At 30.4% G+C, this 5,985-nt stretch overlaps 1 pseudogene; it reads right to left on the bottom strand.

Annotated features, from left to right (window-relative positions):
- Positions 1–2,141: 2,141 nt before the first annotated feature.
- On the bottom strand, positions 2,142–2,803 carry LOC102586607 (40S ribosomal protein S11 pseudogene; annotated as a pseudogene).
- Between the last annotated feature and the right edge of the window lie 3,182 nt (positions 2,804–5,985).

The following is a 5,985-nucleotide window of genomic DNA, read 5'->3' as shown; positions in this document are numbered from 1 at the left end:
TATTATTATTATTATATATTTTGTAGCGGTTTACCTCAGCAAGATAGGAATATTGCTCCAAGTTATGAACTAGATAATTATTTTGGTCAGTCCTCACACTTTGAAATGACGGAAAATGTTGGGACATCCTCAAATTTTCATGTCTCGCCTACTTTTGATGCAGATGATTATCGGTATGTCGAACACTTGATTTTTTATTTAAGTAAGTTAATTGCATGAGATAAATATTTATACTTTTTTTACATATATAGGGAAAATATCACACAAGATTAGCCCATTGATCATGTGAATATCGATGGTCGTGACCTTCCAAATTAGAGCTCACATTCAGCTAGTGATAGTGATTATTTGCCTAATGCCGAGGAATCAGGAGATAATGTTCCATTTGAGGCATCATCTAGTGATGATGATTTTTAATGCCCAATCGGTCGCCAAGACCAATGTCCATGAGTCTGTTTCGTAATCATGAAATTCCTTATCTTGATCATCTCCCAGATGGTCCAAATATCTTTGGCGATACACATGATGAATATTCATCACAACGTACGTGGCGTGAACCGGAAGATTTCATGAATTGTGCTATTTATATTGAAAAGGCATGTTATTCAATTCAAAGAAGCAGTTGCAAAGAGCAGTTAAGCTTCCACATTTTAAAGATAGCGAGGGAGTACTTTGTTATTAAATCGACAAAGAAATCATGGCGACTTATTTGCAGGCGTGTAGAACAAGGATGTCGATTTAGGCTAACTTCTTTTAATGATAAACATACATCAATAAATCTGGAGACGAGAGTGGTGACAAAGTGGTCTGCAAATAGAAAGTTAGATAGTAGAAATTGAAAATTAATTGACAAAAATAAAGAAATCCATCTTTAAAGGGATCCAACAATACATAAATAAATCCAAGCACACCAACTCTATATATTCGTATGCTCCATCCTCTATACAGTCTTGACCTACGTAAGATCTCCTCAACACGTCCATGAGGTCGATGCAAAAGAAATAAATTCCAAGCATCATTCATGCGCACCATCCTCATAAGGCTACTAAATGAGATCTCACCTTTCCATAACAATTCTGATTTATGCTCATGCTGAGAGAGAAGAAGTGTACGATCAATTGGTCCAGGATTCACAACACGCTCCATTATATTCTGTAAGAAAAATTCTATTAATTCATTTAATATAATTATATCTTGACAAAATTAAAACCGTGAACTATCTTCAAACGAATAATTGTATGAGAACTAAAGAATCTCTAACTTCAGCAAGTCAATTAAATGTGTTATTTGTCGAGTCAACCACAAGAAAATAAAACAGAAAAAAAAAAATGATACTGTGAGCACTTTTTTTGATAGAGAATAACTTTTCACAAAAAAAATGATACTGTGAGCACTTTTTTTTTTATAGAGAATAAATTTTCACATCCTTGTCAAGAAATAAGCTAGAATAGTAGTTGTGAAAGATATAGTGTATTAACTACATGCTGCTACTGCTTTTGGCTTGAAATGAGTAATGTTCTAACATCAATTTTGGTGGCTTATGGCTTAAAGTTATTTTGCTTTGAAATTTGACAATTTTATAAGTTTTCATTATGTTCATTACATGTTCTTTCAATTTGAGACTTGATAGTGACGGTAAAGATGACCTCCAAGAATATCATTAACGATGGAATAGATGTGGGATTTTTTACAAAGTCAACTAACACTGATATAAGTTTTACTCACATCTCATAGACTCAAACTATTACTATGCTATTATTTGGGAGGGAATTCAAACAAATTGTACTTTATTTTATATGAGATGACTTTCACCATTATCTTGTATTTGAAGTGATGTCCTGGATGACTCATGAACTAGTGAATGCATATTGCAATTCATCGAACCAACGTAGGCATGATAAATTGATCAATTCATTTAGTGATTTCCTATTTTCAACCTTTGTTTTGTCTCTGTTTTTTGCCATTACTTTGTGATTGGAATTTCTTATTGCACTATCTCTTTAGGTTCCTTTCATTCAGTAATGTGTGTAAGGGACCAAGATGATATCTTCAATCTGTTATTGGTTAGGTCCATTAGTCCTTTAAGTTGTTCTACTCTTTTTTTTTTTTTAATCACCAAACATCCTTTTTGTATTAGGTTCTTCAATCAAATAACATTATATAAGCTAGTTCAGAGGCTTAATAACAAACTTACTAGCATTAAGTTCCAAAATTTGAAGATGACAACTCAGTAAAAAGCAAAAAAGTTTTGACATAATATTCCTACAAGAAACAAAATTTGAAATGGAGGCACGAAGATTACATCCCGGTGAAAGCCTTTTTCCCGCCACCACCAGAACCAGCTGGAATCACCTTCAAGACATTGAACCTCACGGTTTTGGATAAAGGCCTGCACTGTCCAATAGTAACATGATCTCCCTCTTTCACACGGAAGCATGGTGATATGTGAGCTGGAATATTGGAGTGCCTCTTCTCATATCTTTTATACTTCTTGACATAATGTAGGTAATTGCGTCGAACGATGATGGTTCTGTTCATCTTAGCACTGTGGCATGTACCAACAAGGATACGACCTCGGATAGAAACATTGCCAGTGAATGGGCATTTCTTGTCAATATACGTACCTTCAGTAGCCTCACGAGGAGTCTTGGATCCTAAGACGATACTTTTGAAGTATCGATTGCCTCCCTTTCCTGGCCTCTTTCCCTTCCCGGTCTTCTTAGAGCTTAGAAACACACCTGGCTGCTTCAAAAACGCCTTCTCCGTCTGCTCCGCCATGATTGAAAGGAAGATCAACGGAAGGCGGGGACTCTTTTATTTTTTTTGTTTTCCACTTCCTCCTATTCAATTGCATATTAGATTTGTCCGTTATGGCTCTTTCGAAAGTTGATTACATAGACAATTTTTATTTCCATCTCATATTTTTTTATGTTTCTTTTTTGGATGTGATTTTGATTTTGAAGCTTCCTCCACTTTTGACGTTTCCTACTACTAATGTGGCATTTGGAGGTATGGTCTTAACTAAGTCTTTATGATGAATGCACAACTGACCAAGTTTTTACTTTATATTTTTGTATTGGTGTGAATGCTCTTGTATAAAATACTTATATTCCATCTTCCCTCTTTTTTCATTCCACAACTCTTGATATCTAAAGTTTCTATTATAATTCAATTTTAATTATACTATAAAATCACATTCTAACTCCATGAGGTAGGTGTAATATCTACGTATATTCTACCCTTCCTAGACCTCAACTGTCATTTTATTACTCTTGTTGTTTTTGTATAAAATCACATTCTAAGAAATTCATTCATCAGTTGAATATATAAAACATATCCCTCTGTTCTCATTAGCTGAATATCTAAAACTTATCCTTGTATAATGTGTTAAATTTTTCCTAATTCAAGGTTCTTGTCCAATCTTAATTCTCATGTCTTTCTATGTAGGACTGCTTTGAACCTACAGTTGCCAAATCAGGACAAGATCTTAAACCTGTTATGGTTTATGGGTGAGTATTCCCTTGCTTAAGTCATTGTGTATTTGCTTTAAGTATTCTCAATTGTATACCAATCTCGAATTTATTAGTTCTGTTTAATCACCTTGTTTTTAAGTATTTACCATTATAGTTTATGCTTAGCATAAGAAAATCTTATTGCATGATTGCATAATGATCCAAAAGTTGGCAATATTGGTTTGTAATTATTTAACTATATTCTCCACTTAGCAAAATTACTCTTTTTATTGTCTATAAGCTTTTTTCTCTCCCCGTCCTCCTATTTCTTTTTCCGTAACTTGATCTATTTTGGTCTAGTTAACATTATTTGTACCTGAAGTACATCAGTAAAAGTTCCTATAACAGATTTTTATTTTAGGGGATTAGAAACGTAAATGTCTAATACTTTTGGTAGTATAATTTGTAGCAAATGAGTAATGAAGTTAAGTTCCAACTTATTTCTAATCTATTATACTTTTGAAATTTTGAACAAATTATAACATCATTTTAAAGTAATGAAAATATGAGATGAAAAAAAATATCTAATTTATATAATTTGTAGGGTTGGATTGTTATGTTGTCGGGTTGTGCTACTCCAATCTTTCAAGATTTTGATTTTGTAGTGTAGGGCCGCTTCAGTTGTCGGATTGGGACCATCAACTGTTAATCTTCATTCTGAAAAAAGTTTGGAGGAAGCCATGAAAGTGAAAGGGGAGAAGAAGAAAGTGAAAAGGTAAAGTAACATTTTATAAAGTGGAATTTTTTCTTCCACTTTATAAAGTGTAAGAAAAAGTTCCACTTTACAAAGTGTAAGAAAAAATTACACTTTATAAAGTGTAAGAAATAGTTCTATTTTATAAAGTGTAGGAAATAGTTCCGTTATATGTTAAAATATACACGTTATGAAACTAACGGAAAACATTTAGAATATTAGATAAAGTGGAATTTTTTCTTCCACTAAGCCTATTTTAGTTACTTCCTACAATAGTGGCTTATTTGGTTACTTTTATGTTTTTGTGGCTTATTTAGGTTCCCAGCTCGCTCCTGTTTGGGAGGAGGGATAAAAGGCATGAGTAATCTCGAATTAATTTTAAAACGAGTATTAACAATTTTTTGTGCTCAACGCCCTTCTGTTTTGTGTGTAGTGCCAAATCTAAGTGATATACAAAGAAGACTAATGTTTCTGTCCTCACGATAAAGATGTTAAGTTGTTAAAAAGTACAAATTTAAAGAAATAAATAAATCAAATCTTTTTTTCAAATTAAATGGTTAATATGAAAATATAAATAAATTGCTCGAAAAAGAAAATAGGCTAAGCAAAGAGGATTTACCATTGATCGTGAAAGATGAATTGATTCACCAAGAGCAAAACCAAAAAAGAGGGATGTAGTTTTTTCCACTCCATGTAAAAAGCTTATTAAAATTTCAATAAATATTGAATCTGATTCATATAAAGCAAAATTGAAACTATTAAATTTAATTTTGAATCCGCTTTTTAAATAAAAAAAACATAGAGTATAAAACTTCTTATTTAATTATAATTAAGTAATATATATTTTTACTTTTAATAACAATAATTATTGAGTACAAGATAAATAATTTTTGAATACAATGCATGAAAATTGAAAAATATAGCTTTTAGGGTTCACTTGACCGAGAACAACTTGTTGGGGAATTATTATTCCACCACTCTCATTGTAAAATAAAAATAACACTATAATTTTAAATTAAGGAAAATTATTTCATATTTTTATTCCAATTGATTTAGACCATCTCCAACCCACCTCTATTTTACTCTCCATTCTCTATATTTGGAGAGTAAAATAGAAAATGGGCACTCCAACCCACCTCCAAATCACCCTCTATTCTTCAAATTTAGAGAGTTGAATAGTACTATTCACACTCTCTATTTCACCTTTTCATTATTTTATTATTATTTCTATTACTTTCTAATTAACATATTATTTTACATATAATTCCATTAATTAAATATCTAATATTCATAATTCTTTTTTAAATGTAATATAGTATTTTAAAAAATATTATTTAATATATACTATTTTAATTTCAAATTAATAGTATTTTAATTTTTTTCTAATTTTCGTGAATAATAAATTTTTATTTTATTATTAATTTTCATTATAAAGAATATGCAAAATTAAAATGGCAAGATGAAAAAATTTAATTTAAAAATACAATACATGATATGATAATTTAAATACAAGATAACAATACAATATAATACATAACATAATAATTTAAATATAAGATGAAAATTTTAATTTAAAAATACAATACATAATATGATAATTTAAATACAAAATAACAATACAATACGTAACATAATAATTTAAATACAAGATAACAATACAATACATAACATAATAATTAATTGATCACAACAATAATTTAGAAATCCGGTAGGTCGTTTTCAGATTTAGCACTATTCGGAAAAAAATTAGGATATGATTCCTAGAATTGTTGCAATTGT

Source organism: Solanum tuberosum, unplaced genomic scaffold (genome assembly GCF_000226075.1).
Source record: "Solanum tuberosum cultivar DM 1-3 516 R44 unplaced genomic scaffold, SolTub_3.0 scf00104, whole genome shotgun sequence".
Classification (NCBI taxonomy): Eukaryota; Viridiplantae; Streptophyta; class Magnoliopsida; order Solanales; family Solanaceae; genus Solanum; species Solanum tuberosum.
The sequence above is the reverse complement of the archived record's forward strand: the minus strand, read 5'-3'. Positions and strand labels throughout refer to the sequence as shown.